Source organism: Symphalangus syndactylus, chromosome 14, assembly GCF_028878055.3.
Source record: "Symphalangus syndactylus isolate Jambi chromosome 14, NHGRI_mSymSyn1-v2.1_pri, whole genome shotgun sequence".
Lineage (NCBI taxonomy): Eukaryota > Metazoa > Chordata > Mammalia > Primates > Hylobatidae > Symphalangus > Symphalangus syndactylus.
Window position 1 is genome coordinate 86,047,885 of NC_072436.2, and position 19,088 is coordinate 86,066,972.

General features: G+C 40.7%; 1 protein-coding gene across 1 annotated transcript in view; it reads right to left on the reverse strand.

Annotated features, from left to right (window-relative positions):
• Positions 1-19,088, reverse strand: part of EML6 (EMAP like 6) — a 321,610-nt gene that overhangs the window by 294,905 nt on the left and 7,617 nt on the right. The window contains exon 3 of the mRNA XM_063617993.1: positions 4,127-4,169. The gene's annotated coding sequence lies outside the window, so the exon portion shown is untranslated. The remainder of the gene's footprint in view (positions 1-4,126; positions 4,170-19,088) is intronic.

A 19,088-nucleotide genomic window follows, 5' to 3' on the forward strand; every position in this document is an offset into this window, starting at 1 on the left:
CATTTGTCTGTTGAATTCCTTAAATGGCAGTTATTTTTAGAGCAGAAATGATTTCTTATTCATAAAGGAAATGATTGATTTTTAAATTAAAATTCAACATTTTTGTCTATCTTCCAGAACTTATTCTATGTTTAGCATGTTTACAGAAATAATATCTTAGATAAACTATACAAGTCACATTAGAAAATATAAAATGCTAGGGCTAAAGGGAATGGGCAATTGTCAGTGATTTGTGGAGGAAAAAAAAAAGCTTCTGAAGTTTCCCATCCCCCTCCCATCTTTTTTCAAACTTTTTCAATAAAGGATAAAGAGTTTCTGTCTATTGAGCTGTGGAAGGCAGTACAGTCTAAGAGAATATCAAATCAGTGAAAAGTTTTCATGATTTATTTTACTGAAGATGGGGTTCCTCTTTATTCTCTGTACAATAAAGATAACATAAAAGAACCAGGTCAAACAAGTGAGAAAAAGCCTCTCTAATCCCTGTGTGAAAAGGACCTATTCTAAAAAGCATGCCTAGATACCCAGAGAGAGTCTGGTCTTTCAAATGTAACTAGCTAGAACTCTACGTAAAGTCTGGTTTGCCTGAAGACCAACTTGCAATGTACAGACATTTGAAACTTCACATCACTTAAAATTTCTTAATCCAGACGTTAACGCTAATAACAATTCTTTTTTTCTCCTCCTTATAATATGTCAGTCATAGTGTACCTTTTTAATAAAACCCCTATTGAAACGCTAGCCTCAAAGAAAAAATGTGAAAAGTTAGTCATATAGCTAATAATGCATGCTATACTTTCAACACATTTCAAATGTTTTGGATCTCTTATTATAGGGGTAACATCTAGTTTTTAGATCTGGACCACTAGAACTGGCATCATTATATATTCTTCCCAAGTGGACCCTATACACTAATTTATTTGCCTTCTCTAAAATCCATACCAAGAAATACCCTATTTGCATTATTACATTTTTTGACAATTTGTGATAATCTCTTCCAGATATATTGAATTTCCTATTATAGTAAGTTGCACTACATTTCCCCCGGTTTTAAATCTTTTCTTAGCTATTAAGTTTTTCCAGTGTTTGCTAGTAAGAGCAATGAGAGCTTCCTATAGAAGGTATTAATTTATGTTTCAAAATTTTAAAGATGTGCAACAATTTCACTGCTATGTAGGTTCCTAAAATAATAATTTAATAATTATTATTACTAGGCGGGATGCAGTGGCTCACACTTATAGTCCCAGCACTTTGGGAGGCCGAGGCAGGTGGATTGCCTGAGGCCAGGAGTTCAAGACCAGCCTGGGCAACATGGCAAAACCCTGTCTCCATTAAAAATACAAAAATTAGCCAGGTGTGGTGGCGTGCACCTATAGTCCCAGCTACTTGGGAGGCTGAGGCACGAGAATTGCTTGATCCCAGAAGGCAGAGGATGCAGTAAGCCAAGATCACACCACTGCACTCAAGCCTGGGCAACAGAGTGAGATTCTATCTTAAAAACATTTATTATTACTAATAATAATTATTAATAATTGTGTGTTACCTTAAGGTATACATTCTAGAATATTGTTGAAGTTTATACTAAAGAGGAAACTATAATAATCTTCAACTAAGAATCAGGATTCTAGAGCTGGAAGGTGTTTTAGAGATATTTTAATTCTACTAAAGGAGGCTCAGGTGATTGCCAAGAATAAGAAGTCCATAATAACTTTATTGAGTGTTTATGTATTCAGAGCAATAATACTTGAGTATTGGTGTGGGGAGGGATTAATATACTACACTGAAAGCATCCTGGAATAGTCCAACGGGGCAATCCTTTCAGTTCAGAAGACAAGACTCTGGAGCCAGACTACCCAAATTGTCAGCCTTACTTTGCCACTTAGTGGCCTTTTGGCCTTGGACAAGTTACCTAAACCTCTCTGAGCTTCAGTTTCCTCATCTGTAAGATAGGCATAACACTACCTATTTCATAGGATTGTTGTAAGGATTAAATGCATAAAATACATATAACGCAGCCTGGGGCCCATCTAGACTTTCCATCTCCTTATGGAGCAAAGATTCTGCCAGGCCAAAGAGGCATGCCTACCCAGAACCCATATCCACCCCCACTTTTAAGACCATGTTCCAGATATCTGAGACCCTGGAATTCCCTACACAAATGGCTCTAAGCCCATTTACGGGGTTATCTTCCAGACTTCTCTGCTGGAGTGTGTTCTTCTAGGTTAGAGGGTGACCTGAAAGGAAAGTGATTTGTGGGGTAGAGGAACATGTACCTGGAGCATACATGTATGGACTGAGTGCCCACAAACCTGTGTGTAAGGCCCCTCAAGAATATTGTAATTTTTTCAGTGTAAGGACTTTTTTTTTTTCTTTGAGACGGAGTCTCACTCCGTCACCCAGGCTGGGGTGCAATGGCGTGATCTCGGCTCACTGCAACCTCCGCCTCCCGGGTTCAAGTGATTGTCCTGCCTCAGCCTCCCGTGTAGCTGGGATTACAGGTGCCTGCCACCATGCCCATTTAATTTTTGTATTTTTAGTAAAGACGAGGTTTCACCATGTTGGTCAGGTTGGTCTCATACTCCGGACCTCAGGTGATCCACCCACCTTGGCCTCCCAGAGTGTTAGGATTACAGATGTGAGCCACCACACCCGGCCGCTAAGCACATTTTTAAAAGTTTATTTGATGTCTAACTTTGAAGTACGTAGACATATGGAATGTGGGCCTTCTTTAGCACTCTTGCCCTGGCCCGACAAGTATGAGGGGTAAGCCTGGTGCCTGTCAAAGCAGCCAATACCTTTTAGCTATTATTATTATTACTTTAGAAAGAGACTATGTTCACTAAAGGTAGCAGAAAAAAAATTTTCCGTACCTCACTGACCAGAGAGAACACAGCCTGCCCAGAGAAGGTACTCAGGTTAGAGATTTCTAAAGGCCCAAGCAAAGAGGCCAGACAACTTTTCAGGTTAGTCAGCGTGACAAGGAGGTCAGCAAAACCATGGGCAAATATCGGTTGACATGGGAATTAAGATTCCATACTAAATGGGAACTCGGCATTTCCGCATGAGAAGAGTAAGAGCTCCCTCAGAAAGTCTCTGTAATGAAGAAGACCCACTCCTAGCATGGAGCTGCACAGGCCATGGGACAAGGGGGCAATCTTCACATCCAGGAGAAGAGGCCAGTCTTGAGTAGGGCAGAGCATACATTTTTCTCGTGGCCCCAGGGATGAGGTATTAGTGCCAGTTCTTCAGTAAAAAGAAGCTGGATGTGGAGACAGCAGAACCCTACTGCTATCACCACCCTACTTTGATTACATCAGAGACTGTGGGTTCAATCACCTTGAACAGATCCCTTTGTTATCTTTATAAAGTCCCAAGTTTTAAAACCTGCTCTGAAGAGTATAGAATTTGAGTCATTCCTTACACCTGACACCTGAATAAATTGCAACTGGGTCAGAGATATAAATGTTAAAATAAAACCATCAAGTGCTAAAAGAAAACATGAGTAAACTCACCCACAATCTGGAGATGAGAAAAACATTCCTGACCATGACTCAAAATCCAGAAGCAACATGCGCAAAAATTGATACCTTCTATTACCAAAAATCAAGAATATTTTGCATGGCAGAGAATATCCTAAGCAAGTGAAAAGAAAAACAAAAAACTGGGAAAAATATTTGTAATTAATATCACAGAGAAAGGAAATATATTAGAGATCCTTTTGATTAAAAATAAAACCAGTAACTCTATCAAAAAATGTGAACAGGTAGTTCATATAAGAATAAATTAACGTGGTCCTTAATCATATGAAAAAAATTCTCAAAATCAGATAAAAGTAAATTGTAACTACATCGATTTTAAAATGTGGAAAATTGTACATTTCTGAAGGTATGCTTAAGGACAAAGTGAACAAAAGGAAGGCATGCCTAAAGATTGACTGTAAAGTTAAAAAGGAAAACTTTTTGCAGTCATCATATTGGAGTGTATTAAATGATACCTCAGGGATACAATCAGCAAAACTGATATTTGGGGAATTCTAAAAGACAATCTGTTTTTAATCAAATAAATTATAAGAATTAAAAATGAGGGATGGCAGGGGAAACTCTTTTTAAAACATATTTAAAGGATATACCAACTTATCTTCTGGAGCATATTTGGATCCAGCGTTGAAAAAGCTGTTAAAAAAAAAAAAAAGAACTATGAGATAATCACGGAACTGTTAATACTCAATATTTGATGATTTTAAGGTATTATTAAATTTTAGGAATTATAATGGTATTGTGGTTATGTTTTCAAACAAGAGTTCTTATCTTTTAGAGATTCATGCTGAATTATTCACCATGAAAAGATTTGAAGTGTGAATTTGCTTAATTTGTTTAGAAATAATCTGGAGAGGGTAGGGAGAGGTGGATGAGATTCTAGATAAAGCCAAATCGGCCCTGAGCTGATAATTACTGAAGCTGGATAATTAGTACATGTAAGTTTGCTCTACTATTCTCTCTACTTTTTATATGTTCTACATGCTCCATGCTCCATAGATCTCCTTTTTCCAGTTTTTAAAATTAATATTTTTAAACTGTTCCAAATATTGTTAGAGCCAGGATTCTGGACAGGGTGTGTCTTCACTGACTATTTCAGCCAAAATACTAAGGGCATAATCAGAAGAGCAGCATCTGCTACAGAATCTTCTCTTGGGCCTATTTCCATCTGAAGGTGTTTACTCATTATCCTTGCAGAGTGCTTTCATTATAGTTTCATTATTACAAATTATAGTTTCATTATTAAATTACAGTTTCATTAAAATGAATCAAGTAAAATTTTGGTTTATCATTTTCTCCAATGAGAATAGGGAGAAAGTGTAGGGTGGTGGTTAAGGATTTTGGCTCTGGAGTCAGACATCTCCATTCAAATCCAATTCTACCATCTGGATATGTGACCCTGGGCAAGTTATTTATCTCTTAACATCTCAGTTTATTTATCTTTAAAATAGGCATAGATAATAAAACACATTTCATAAATATGTTGTGAGAATTCGATGAATGGGAGAATGTATGTAAAGTGCTTATAATACATACCACATAGTGTTATGGGATCCTTGGAGTGTCACTTGGCCAAGCAGAAACCTCTGTGGCCAGCGGTGCCTTTGCTGGGTTTTGCTCTGGCCCTCTGGGCTCATTCAGCCCACTGTGCCTGGAAGGTTGCCCTTGGCTCGCACTACTGGCCTGGACCCACACCTGCCAAGGGCAAGTCAGGCATGGAGCAGCAAGAGGTGTGGGCGAGCGTGGGGTCCGGCCACTGTGCACAGCTAGGCACTCCAGCTGCAGCAGGGTGGGCAGCTCCAGGTACTGGCTCCAGAGCTGGCTCCCCGCAAGGCTGCTGCTAGACCAGGTGTACCATAAGCAACTTCACAGCTGACAATCAGGGAACATGGTGATACCCAGAAGCTTGGAGACGCCAGAAACTGCAGAGCCCTAAAGAGGGTGTCACAGACCTAGCTCGGTGAGCTCCTAGGTCTGGGCTCCCTGAAGGGCTGCAGCTCTTCTTTTCTTCTCTCTTCTCTCCTTCTTGTTGCCCGCAAAGTGGCAAGCAAAAGGCGTGTTTCAGCCCTGTTTGTGTTACAGCTCTTTTAGCCCAACCATTTGACGGGTCCCGATTTCTTGTCCTGGGTGTCCAGGAAGAATGATGTACACGGACAAGTGGAGGATGAACAAGACAAAGAGGAGCTTTATTGAACAACAGAACAGCTCAGAGGAGACCCGCAGTAGGTAGCTCCTCTAGGTAGCCAGGGTTTTCCCAATGAGTATTCAGCTCTCAGCAGAGAAGGGTAGGTCCTCTCTTTAGGTAGGTCATCCCATCGTCTCTTCAGGTCTGGCTGAGTCCGTGGCTTTTTATGGGCCTCAGAGGGGAGGAAGTGTGTGCCAATCAGTCCATTAGCGCCATGGGCGGCCCGAAAAAAGCACCTCAAGTTCCCACTCTGATCACGGGACCAGCAGCCTGGCCGCCAGGCTTCAGACCTTACCCGGATGGAAGGTGGGGCTTCACCAGGGACCTGCCTGCTTCCCAGGAGCCTGTCTAATCCTGCCGCCTTCATGGTGCCCAGGCGGTTCAGGCCAAGGGGCACCGGTAGGCCAGTGCAAAGCTGCCCTCAGCCCCTGCCGCGGCCTCGCTTACGGGCTTATCGGTGCCCAAAGCCCAGAGGAGGCTGAGGCGACAGAGGATTTGTGTGTCAGCGCTGCCCTGAGTGTGCGCACACCCAGCTGGGCTGCAACAGCACCTGGGCTTGGACCCAACCTTGCTCCGAGATCAGAGTGGGCACCAGGAGCTGGGAGAGGCCAGGCAGCAGGAGCATACACCTCCAAGGCTGCGGGGCTAAAGCGGGGGGGCCTTCAGGGCCCCCAAGAGTGCAGAGATGCCTGGATCCGCAGCCGCGGCTGGGCGGCCGTAGCTGCACCTGGGAGGGCAGGGCTCCTGCCTGCTCCAGGCCCCCAAGAGCACAGGGAGGCCTGAGTCCACAGCCACGACTTGGGCGGCTACAATTGTCCCTGGGAAGGCGGGGCTCCTGCCGACTCCATGGAACACAGCATTGCCACGGGCCCAGCTCCTCCTCCGGGCCCCTCTTTGCCTGCTCCTCCATGCCCCACCGCACTGCTCCCCTGCAAGTGAGTGACTCGGCCTGGCCACACCATGGGGGCTCCCAGGACGGCAGGCTCCGAAGGGTCTCCCAGGGGTGGGCTCCAGGGACTGCTAGCCTCCTCTCCGCATTTGGCCTGCAGCAGCGGCGCAGCAGCCCCTGCCAACTCTGCACAAATAAACCCGACGCTCTCAGGCGGCCCCATGAGTCCTGGCTGTGCCTTCAGCTGGGGGCTCGGGGGCTCCCAAGACGTGGCGGGAGCCAGGCTGAGGCCCCAGTGGAGGTTCCAAACCTGGGAGTGGGTCCTGCCCCACTGTGCGAAGGTGAGGGTGGTGCAGGTGGCTGCCTCGGGAACGCGGGGCACAGGGGACGTGGGGCACAGGGGACCCACCACCGCCACTGCTGCTCCTGCAGCGGCTCCTGCCACCACCGCCTGCGCCTCCCCACTGCAGCCAGCGTGGTGGCAGCGGCTGCTCCGGAAGACCCACCACTGTCATCAACAGCACTCCAAATATTTATTATTAATTACAGTTACACAACATCAATATTTAAAATATCCTCCCAAAGAAGACTCCCAAAAAATGTAAAAGGAGGATTTAACTTAATTATGTATGAGTCTGTGTGATTGCCTGAGTTACTGTTACTGTGTTTTTAGTCTGCCTGGCCATGAAAGTTTTCTGATAAAATTCTAGAATGTATTAGAACTAATTATGCATTAAACTAAAATTTCTTCACAACCTAAAAGCATCAACATTGCTTAAATGCAAAGACTTTAATGAGCTAAATAATATGTTACAAGTTCATTAAATTGCTACCATTATGCAGCATAGCTGAATAAATTTCCAAAATTGCACACAGAATGGACAGTATTATGTCACCAATGAATGGTAATATAAAGGCCTCAATATCACATAGTTGGGTTCTAGAGTGAGGAAAACTAGAGAAACAATTATCCAATCGATTTGAATTTCTGAAAATATCCACTTTACTAAAGGGAAGGAGACTAAAAAATTTACTCTTTTGAACCCTGCTGCTGGTACCTGCAAATACCTAATTTTCTATATTAGTGAGGTTTTTAGCTCTGCTGTCTAAAGGTGAACACTCTAAACAGAATGACGTAGAATTATAGAGCTAGGGACACATGAAATTAAAACAAGTCCTGGGTTTAACCACAGCTCTAACCACTTTCTTTGTGGCTTTGAACAAAGCAGTCAATCTCTTTAGGTTTCAATTTACTAAACCATAAAATGAAGGAGTAAGATCAAATGATCTTTAGGATCTCTTCCACCTCTAAAATGTTATGGCCAGTTCATTAATAGCATTAGTTTGCTATGGGCAATATGTTTTCGTGAAGTAGTATAACTCAGCCACACATCATTTATTAGATCCTGCTTCAAAGAGTGGGGAAAACAATGTGGAATCAGTGCAATTCACTCCTAATCTAGGGCTCTTTAAAAAGCATAGGGCTGGGCGCGATGGCTCACTCCCGTAATCCCAACACTTTGGGAGGCCAAGACAGGTGGATCACCTGAGGTAAGGAGTTTGAGAACAGTCTGGCCAACATGGTGAAACCGTGTCTCTATTAAAAATACAAAAATTAGCTGGGCGTGGTGGTGTACGCCTGTAACCCCAGCTACTCAGGAGGCTAAGGTAGGAGAATAGCTTGAACCTGGAAGGCAGAGGTTGCAGTGAGCCGAGATTGAGCCATTGCGCTCCAGCCTGGGCAACAAGAGCAAGACTCCGTCTCGAAAAAATTAAAAATAATACAATAAAATAAAGAGACTTGGCTAACCTTGTGAATAAACTCAAAACAATTGAATTTTACCTTTTAAATGTTAAGGTTTATGGCATGTGAATTATATCCCAACAAAAAATTACAGTAGAAAAAATATTGTGCTCATCCCCAAAGAAGGAACTTCTGTAGCCTAAAGAAGCTTAAATAGTGATGTGGACCAAAGAGTACAAACCTTTAGATTACTGAACTAAAAAAACTTGAACAGCAATTTACCTAGGCCAGCAGTAAAAGCTACCCTTTACTAGAACTGGCTACATAATTTACACGGCCCAGTACAAAATGAAAATGCAGGACCCTTGTTCAAAAATTATTAAGAATTTCAAGGCAGCCATAGCAGAGCATTAAACCAAATGCAAACCACCTCAGAACTCAGGCCCCTGACTACACAGATCACAACCCCATGAAGCCAGCTGTATTTACTGAACTGTTAATATTTTGCAGGCCCAGGGCTGACTACGTTACAGACCACTCCTTCAATTTTCACCACAACTTTGCAAAAGTGATATTATTATTCCCATTTTATGAAAGAGAAAATAAAGGCTTAAAGAGGTTAAAGAATTTATCCAGTTTCCCACATCTATAGGTGAAAGAGCTGTACTTCAAGTGCAGGTCTGACTCCAAACTCATGTTTTTTAAACAGTGATCTTCAAACTTATTAATAAAAATTTTTTAGTGAGCACTCTGATGTATGTGTAAATATACAAGAATAAATTATATACATGTACTACTGTATTAATAAGTTATATACCATGGCTGGGCATGGTGGCTCACACCTATAATCCCAGCAATTTGGGAAGCCAAGGTGGGTGGATCACAAGGTCCAGAGAGCGAGACCATCCTGGCTAACATGGTGAAATCCTGTCTCTACTAAAAATACAAAAAAATTAGCTAGGTGTGGTGGTGTGCACCTGTAGTCCCAGCTACTCAGGAGGTTGAGGCAGGAGAATCTCTTGAACCCGGGATGTGGAGGTCACAGTGAGCCAAGATCGCGCCACTGCACTCCAGCCTGCGCGACACAGCAGGACTCCCTCTCAAAAAGAAAAAAGGAAAAGGAAAAGAAAAAAAATGAGTTATATACCCTAAATGTCATGTAAAACAAAGGCATTTTAAAGATGACATATGTAGAAATTCTAATATGTTCTTCCCATACCCTAACCGCTCACCTTCCACAGTTGCTGTAGTACCCCGATAAGGTATCCCTTAACCCAAGAATTAGGGCTCCCCGGAGCCCAGCCAAACTTAAGAGTTAACAGTACTTAAGATGTTAATTTTCCGGCTGGGCGCAGTGGCTCACGCCTGTAATCCCAACACTTTGGGAGGCTGAGGCGGATGGATCACGAGGTCAGGAGTTCAAGACCAGCCTGGCCAAGAAGGTGAAACCCCGTATCTACTAAAAATACAGAAAATTAGCCGGGTGTAGTGAAAGGCGCTTGTAATCCCAGCTACTCAGGAGGCTGAGGGAGGAGAATCGCTTGAACTCAGAGGGTGGAGATTGCAGTGAGCTGAGATTGTGCCACTGCACTCCAGCCTGACAACAGAGTGAGACTCCATCTCAAAAAAAAAAAAAAGATGTTAATTTTCCCATGAAGTGTGAAATTTTAATAGGAAATTGTAAAAAGGTAACACTCAAAAAGGTGACTTTTTCATAACAGAATTTTAGGATCTGTGAAAAGCAGGGAGTATTTTTTTTTTAATCCTGAAGGCTGGCTTGCCTTAGAGAAAGCTCATTTCACTTACTGATAAGATAAGCTGGGTGGGCCTGACCAACATTTTTGGTTAAATCTAGGTTATCTCCAAAGTTATACAGTAAAGGATGATTCATTGTAGAACAGAAGAAGGAAAGCATTGACTTTACAAATGTTTATTGGTGCCTACAATGGGTCACAAATCTTGCTGATAGCGGGGGGATAGATCGGTGAACAAGATAGGATCTCCGGGGCCAAGATCTAAGTATGTTCTATAGAACACCAGGCAAGGGCAAGTTCCATGCCTGCAGAAATAAGCTTAGGAGGAAATAAGATTCACTTTGTCCTCTGCTCATTGGACATAAACCTTTGGAAAGCAAGACAAAGCTTACAGGTATACTTATTAAGAAAAATTTCAATAATGTTGGAGTTTGATGAAGACCCCAAATTTTCCTTAAAAATGTCAAAACCCATTTTTTATAATACAATACTCTTTTTTCTCTATACTGCAGTCTAGTTTTTAGATTCTCTTTAAATACTGTCCGCTAGTGCACTAAATGTACTAAGAAATATGTTTTTTAATTCTGCTTTTATCTGTTTGTATATAACAAACTTTGGTTGAATCATGAATGTACTAAAAATTGACAGCACAAGATAGAGGAGATATTTATATCTCTTCCTGAAGATGGCGACAGAAGACCATGTCTTTAATAAAGGGCCACATCTCGTGTACCATGAGGTAAACTCAAGCTGTTTAAGCAGAAAATACTTTCTTTATTGAATTTTTACTAAATCTTCCTTTACTAAATCTGCAAGTTTTTTAAAGTATAAATAAATGATATTTTTAGTCTACAGTTAGTTTAAAAGGTGGACTATTTGGATAGCTTGTTTGCTTTGCAACAGTAGCAATAGAAAAAAAAGAGTAGTAGAAAAAGGAAAATTGGGACAGCAGACTATGTCTTGAGCTGCACATGTCAACAATTCTTCAGGTTCCTTTCTTTGGTTGCACAGTTACCCCCAGATTTATTTATCCTGGTGCTTGTTTTAATACAGCTCCAAAATCAGTGGGAAACTGGAGCCACAGTCAGTCTGCCTGGTGCAAATCCTGTCTCCACTATTTAAAAGACATGTGACTTGACAAGCTAACATCTGTCTCTGTATCTTTGTTTCCTCATCTGTAAAATGGGGACGATGCTGAGGAGAATAAGCATGTAAAGGACTTAGCACAGTGCCTGGCACACACTAGACATTCAATAAATGGTAGCTCTCATCACCGGATAGCAGGGCCCTATCTAGATGACCTAGGAAGCCTCTTCACAACATATCTTTCATTATATTTTAGGAAGAGGCACGGTTTTCAGTATTGGCCAATCCCAGACAAAGAGGAAATACTCTGGGGACTAAACAATATAATTGGAATATCTTTGAACTCATTGCTTAAAATGCCAAATTGTTGAGTTTTTCATTTTGATGCAATCAAATAATTTGATTGATGAGTCACTCTAATTGCCACTCAGAATTGTTAGTTTTTGCCTTAATGAAAAATTACATAAGCAATTTTATTCAAAAGGCCACATGTATGTTAATCTATTTCTTCTTTTATTAGGTTGTTGCAAAAGTAATTGCTATTTTTGCCATTTTAAAAGTAATGACAAAAAAGTAATTGCTGTTTTTGCCATTTAAAATTAATGGCAAAATGGCAAAAACAGCAATTACTTTCGTACCAACCTAATAAATTGTTATATATATTTGAAATTCCAATGCATTTTTCTAATTCAACATTTAATCTTAAAATACTTAGAAAAAAAGATAAAGTAAGCATCATTTTCCAAATTACATGACCTTAATGAGCAAGTTCAATTTACTTGTATTCATTTTTTGTTGTTGTTGAAGCCTTTTTAAAATTTATCACCTCAAGCATTTATCCTTTGTGTTACAAACAATCCAAATACACTGTTAGTTATTTTTAAATGTACAATTAAATTATTTTTACTGTAGTCACCTGTTGTGCTATCAACTACTAGATCTTGTTAATTCTTTTTAACTTGTGTGCCCATTAACCATCCCCACTTCCCCCACAGCCTCCTACTACCCTTCCCAGCCTCTGGTAACTATCCTTCTACTCTATCTCCATGAGTTCAATTATTGTAATTTTTAGCTCCCACAAACAAGTGAAAACATGTGAAGTTTGTCTTTCTGTGCCTGGCTTATTTTACTCAACATAATGACCTCCGGTTCCGTTCATGTTGTTGCAAATGACAGGATCTCATTCTTTTTTACGGCTGAATTGTACTCCATTGTGTCTATGTACCACATTTTCTTTATCCATTCATCTGATGATGGACACTTAGGTTGCTTCCAAATCTTGGCTATTGTGAATAGTGCTACAATAAACATAAGAGTAAAGATATCTCTTTGATACACTGATTTCCTTTCTTTTGGGTTTATCCTAGGAGGGGGAATGCTGGATCATAAGGTAGCTCTATTTTTAGGAAACTCCAAATTGTTTTGAGGAATCTCCAAATTGTTCTCCATTGTGGCTATACTAATTTACATTCCTACCAACAGTGTACAAGAGTTCCCTTTTCTCCACACCCTCGCCAGCATTTGCTATTACCTGACTTTTGGATGAAAGCCATTTTAACTGGAGTGAGATGATTTCGCATTGTAGTTTTGATTTGCATTTCTCCGATGATCCATGATGCTGAACAGCTTTTCATATCCCTGTTGGCCATTTTTGTGTCTTCTTTTGAGAAATGTCTATTCAGATCTTTTGCCCATTTCTAATTGGATTATTAGATTAGTCCTGTGCAGTTGTTTGAGTTGTTTATATAGTCTGATTTTAATCCTTTATCAGATAGATAGTTTGCAAATATTATCTCCCATTCTGTGGGTTGTCTCTTCAGTTTGTTGATTGTTTCCTTTGCTGTACAGAAGCTTTTTACCTCGATGTGATCCCATTTGTCCATTTTTGCTTTGGTTGCCCGTGCTTGTGGGTTATTACTCAAGAAATCTTTGCCTAGTCCAATGTCCTGGAGAGTTCCCCTAATGTTTTATTTTAGTAGTTTCATAGGTTGAGGTCTTAAATGTAAGTCTTTAATCCATTTTGATTTTATTTTTTATATGGCAAGAGATAGGGAGATGGGGTCTAGTTTCATTCTTCTGCATATGGATATCCAGTTTTCCCAGACAATTTACTGAAGAGGCTGTCCTTTTCCCAGTGTATGTTCTTGGCACCTTTGTTTTTTTTGCATTTTTTTATTAATTTTTTTTGCACACAAAACAATAAATATTTTCTAAAAATACATACAAACAAAAAGATGCATACCAAACATATTAGGAAGGTTGCACATGGGAAGATGGGGAATAGAAATGGGGAGTGGGAATTAAAGAAAATAAATGAGAGAGGGACTTTGTATGGATCAATGATAATACCTCAATCCTCTATTTGAAAAAGAAGAAGGAGAAGGAAGAGGAAGAAAAAGAAAGTGAGATAAAGGATCAGAAAGGGAGGAAAATAGAAAAAATTAGAGTATGACTCCAGGGTAGACTTGTTTTGTTGTCGCTGGGTTGGTTGGTTGGTTTGTCTGTTGTATTTTTCATGTTTTGCCATGTTGGCCAGGCTGGTCTTGAACTCCTAGCCTGAAGTGATCAACCCGCCTCGGCCTCCCAGAGTGCTGGGACTACAGGCGTAAGCCACCACGTCCAGCCCCCACATTGCTTCTGGCCTCCGTGGTAGACCTCCCAGACGGGGCGGTCGGGCAGAGGCGCTCCTCACATCCCAGACGGGGCGGCCGGATAGAGACGCTCCTCACTTCCTAGATGGGGTGGTGGCTGGGCAGAGGGGCTCCTCACTTCCCGGAAGGGGCGGCCGGGCAGAGGCGCTCCTCACATACGAGACAATGGGCGGCTGGGCAGAGGCGCTCCTCACTTCTTCCCAGACGGGGCGGCCGGGCAGAGGCGCTCCTCACTTCTTCCCAGACTGGGCGGCCGGGCAGAGGCGCTCCTCACTTCTTCCCAGACGGGGCGGCCGGGCAGAGGCGCTCCTCACTTCCCAGACAGGGTGGTGGCCGGGCAGAGGCGCTCCTCACATCCCAGACGATGGTCGGCCGGGCAGAGGCGCTCCTCACATCCCAGACAATGGGCGGCCAGGCAGAGACGCTCCCCACCTCCCAGACGGGGCGGCGGCGGGGCAGAGGCTGCAATCCCAGCACCCTGGGAGGCGGAGGCTGCAGCGAGCCAAGACCACGCCACCGCACTGAAGCCCGGGCAACACCGAGCACCGAGTGAGCGAGACTCCGTCTGCAGTCCCAGCACCTCGGGAGGCCGAGGCGGGCAGAGCACTCTGGCTCAGGAGCTGGAGACCAGCCTGGCCAACATGGCGAAACCGCGCCTCCGGCCAAAGGAGAAAAAGCAGGCAGCAGTGGTGGCCTCCCCCCGGCAATCCCAGGCAGCCCGCAGGCTGGGGCAGGAGAATCACAGGAGCCGGACAAGGAGAGTACGCAGCGAGCCGTACTGCAGCCTGGGCCACAGAGGGAAGAAAAGAAAGAAGAAAGCAAGAAGGAAGGAAGGGAGGGAGGGAGGAAGGAAGGAAGGAAGAAAGAAAGGAAGGAAGGACCGACCTTTGTTGAAAACAAGTTTGCTGTAGATGTGTGGATTTATCTCTAGGCTCTCTGTTCAGTTCCACTGATCTATATATCTGTTTTTATTCCTGTACCATGTCATTTTGTTTACAATAGCTCTGTACTGTAATTTAAAGTCAGGTAATGTGATTCTTCCAATTTTGTTCTATTTGCTCAGGATAGCTTCTAGTTTTTGGTGTCCTCTTCAATTTCTTGCATTAGTGTTTTATAGTTTTTATTGTAGATATCTTTGACTTCTTTGATTAATTCCTAAGTATTTTATTTTATTTGTAGCTATTATAAATGGGATTACTTTCTTGATTTCTTTTTCAGATTGTTTACTTTTGGCATATACAAATGCTACTAATTTTTCTATGTTGATTTTGTATCCTGCAACTTTACTGAATTTATTTATCAGTTCTGATAGTTTTTTGGTCGAGTCTTTAGGTTTTTCTAAATATAGGATCATATCATCTGCAAACAAGGATACTTTGACTTATCCGTTTCCAATTTGTGTGCTCTTCATTTCTTTCTCTTGTCTGATTGTTCTAGCTAGGACTTCCAGTACTACGTTGAATAGCAGTGGTGACAGTGGGCATCCTTGTCATGTTCCAGATCCCAAAAGAAAGGCTTTCAGTTTTTCCCCATTCTGTATGGCACTAGTTGTGGGTCTGTCATATATGGTTTTTATCATTTTGGGGTATGCTCCTTCTATACCCAGATTTTTGAGGATTTTTATCATGAAGGGATGTTGGATTTTATTAACATCAATTGATATAATGACTTATTTTCAATTGATTTATCAGCATCAATTGAAATGATCTTACGGTTTTTAAACTTCATTCTCTTGATATGCTGTATCACACTGATTGATTTGCATATGTTGAACCATCTTTGTATCACTAGAATAAAACCCACTTGGTCATGATGAATCATCTTTTTAATGTGTTGTTGAATTCAGTTTGCTATTTTGTTGAGGATTTTTGCATTGATATTCATCAGTGATATTGGCCCGTAGTTTTCTTTTTCTGATGTGTCTTTGTCTGGTTCTAGTATTAGAGTAATATTGGCCTTGTAGAATAAGTTTGGAAGTATTCCCTCCCGTTCTATTTTTTGGAATAATTTGAGTAGGATTGGTAGTAGTTCTTTAAATGTTTGGTAGAATTCAGTAGTGAAGCTCCCAGGTTCTGGGCTTTTCTTTGCTGGGAAACTTTTTATTATGGCTTTGATTTTACTACTTGTCATTGGTCTGTTCAAGTTTTGGATTTCTTCATTGTTCAGTCTTGGTAGGCTGTATGTGTCTAGGAATTTATCTATTTCTTCTAGATTTTCCAATTTATTGGCATGTCGTTGCTCACGGTAGCCACTAATGACCCTTTGAATTTCTGGGGTATCAGTTGTAATGTCTCCTTTTTCATCTCTGATTTAATTTATTTGGGTCTTCTCTTTTTTTCTTAGTCTGGCAAAATGTTTGCCAATTTTGTTTATCTTTGCAAAAAAACACAACTTTTTGTTTCACTGATATTTTGTGCTGTTTTCTTCATTTTAAATTCATTTATTTATGCTCTGATCTTTATTATTTTCTATCTTCTACTAATTTTGGATTTTGTTTGCTCTTGCTTTTCTGGTTCTTTAACATCCATCATAAGGTTGTTTATTTAAAGTTCTTCTTTTTTGATATAGGCACTTATAGCTATAAACTTTCATCTTAGAACTGCTTTTCATGTATATCACGTATTTTGGCATGTTGTGTTTCCATTATAATTTGTTTCAAGAATTTTCCTTCTTAATCTCTTCATTGACTCACTGGTCATTCAGGAGCGTGGTGTTTAATTTCCATGTATTTGTATAGTTTCTAAGATTCTTCTTGTTATTGACTTCTAGTTTTATTCCATTGTGATCAGAGAAGATGCTTCATTTTATTTCAATGTTTTTGAATGTTTTAAGACTTGTTTTATGATCTAATATATGGTCTCTCCTTGACAATGATCCATGTGCTGAGGAAAAGAATGTGTATTCTGTAGCTGTTAGAGGAAATGTTCTGTAAATGTAAATTAGGTCCATTGGGTCTATAGTGCAGATTAACTCCAATGTTTCTTTGCTGATTTTCTAGCTAGAAGATCTGTCCAATGCTGAAAGTAGGGTGTTGAAGTCTCCAGCCATTATTATATTGGAGTCTATCTCTCCCTTTAGCTCTAAAAATATTCACTTTATATATCTGGGTTCTCCAGTGTTGATTGTACATATATTTAAAATTATTACATCCTCTTGCTGAATAGACCCCTTTATCATTATATAATGACTTTCTTGGTCTCTTCTTATAGTTTTCATCTCGAAATTTATTTTGTCTGATATAAGTATAGCTACTCCTGCTCTTTTTTGGTTTCCATTGATATGGAATCATTTTCTGTCCCTTCATCTTCAGTTTATGTGTATCTTTACAGATGAAGTATGTTTCCCTTCAGCAACAGATCATTGGGTCTTTTTTTTTCCCCTATTCAGTCACTCTGTATATTTTGATTGGCAAATTTGGCCCATTTACATTCAGTGTTGTTGTTGATAAGTAAGGCCTCACTCCTGTCATTTTATTATTTGTTGTCTGGTTGTTTTGTGGTCTTCTCTTCGTTTTTTCCTGTCTTCCTTTTAGTGAAGGTGATTTTCTCTAGTGGTATGATTTAATTTCTTGTTTTTTAATTTTTATGTATTTGTTGTTTGTTTTTTGACTTGAGGTTACTATGAGGCTTGCAAATACTGTCCTATAACCCATTATTTTAATGACTTAAAATTGTACGCCTTAACTTTGTCCTCCCACCTCGCTTTTTAGCTTTTTGTTGTTTCTACTTATATATTATTGTATTGTCTATGTCTTCAAAATTTGTTGTAGTTATTATTTTTGATTGATTCATCATTTAGTCTTTCTACTTAAGAGTAGTTTACAGTGATAATACTCTGTGTTTTTCTGTATACTTACTATTACCAGTGAGTTTTGTACCTTCAGATGACTTCTTATTGCTTATTAATATTCTTTTCTTTCTGATTGAAGTACTCCATTTAATATTTCTTGTAGGACAGAGCTGGTGTTGATGAAATCCCTCAGCATTTGTCTGGGAAAGTCTTTATTTGACTGTCATGTTTGAAGGATATTTGCACTGGATATACTATTCTGGGGTAAAACTTTTTTCGTTCAGCACTTTAAATATGTCATGCCACTCTCTCCTGGTCTGTAAGGGTTTCACTGAAAAGTCTACCGCCATACGTGTTGGAGCTCCATATATTATTTGTCTCTTTTCTCTTGCTGCTTTTAGGATCCTTTCTTTATTTTTGACCTTCGGGAGTTTGATTATTAAACCCCTTGAGATAGTCTTCTTTGGATTAAATCTGCTTGGTGTTCTATAACCATCTTATAGTTGATATTGATATCTTTCTCTAGGTTTGGGAAGTTCTCTGTTATTATCCCTTTGAATAAACTTTCTACCCCTATTGCTCTCTTTCTCTACCTTCTCTGTAAAGGAGAAACTTTTAGATTTGCCCTTTTGAGGCTATTTTCTAGATCCTGTAGGTGGGCTTCATTGCTTTTTATTCTTTTTTCTTTTGTCTCCTGTGACAAAATCTTCTTTCAAATAGCCTGTCAAGCTCACTATTCTTTCTTCTGCTTGATCAATCTGCTATTAAAAGACTCTGATGCATTCTTCAGTATGTCAGTTGCATTTTCCAACTGTAGAATTTCTACTATATTTTTTATTTTATTTTACTTTATTTTTTTTTTCTGATGGAGTCTCGCTCTCTTGCCAGGCTAGAGTGCAGTGCGACCTCAGCTCACTGCAACCTCTGCCTCCCGGGTTCAAGTGATTCTCCTGTCTCAGCCTCCTGAGTAGCTTGGGACTACAGGCGGGCGCCACCATGCCCAGCTAATTTTTATATTTTTAGTAGAGACGGGGTTTCACTATGTTGGCCAGGATGGTCTCAATCTCTTGAGCTCTTGATCCACCCCCCTCGGCCTCCCAACCTACTGGGATTACAGGCATGAGCTGCCATGCCTGGCCTTCTGCTTTATTTTTTAAAAAATTACTAATCTCTTTGTTAAATTTATCTAATAACATTCAGAATCCCTTCTCTGTGTTATCTTGAATTTCTTTGAGTTTTCTTAACACAGTTATTTGGAATTCTCTGTCTGAAAGGTCACATATCGCTGTTTCTCCAGGATTTGTCCCTGGTGCCTTATTTAGTTTTACTGGATAGTCTTGATGTTTGTGGATGTTTGTCTGTGTCTGGGCACTGAAGAGTTAGGTATTTATTGTAGTCTTCATAGCCTGGGCTTGCTTGTACCAGTCCTTCTTGGAAAGCTTTCCGATATTCAAAAA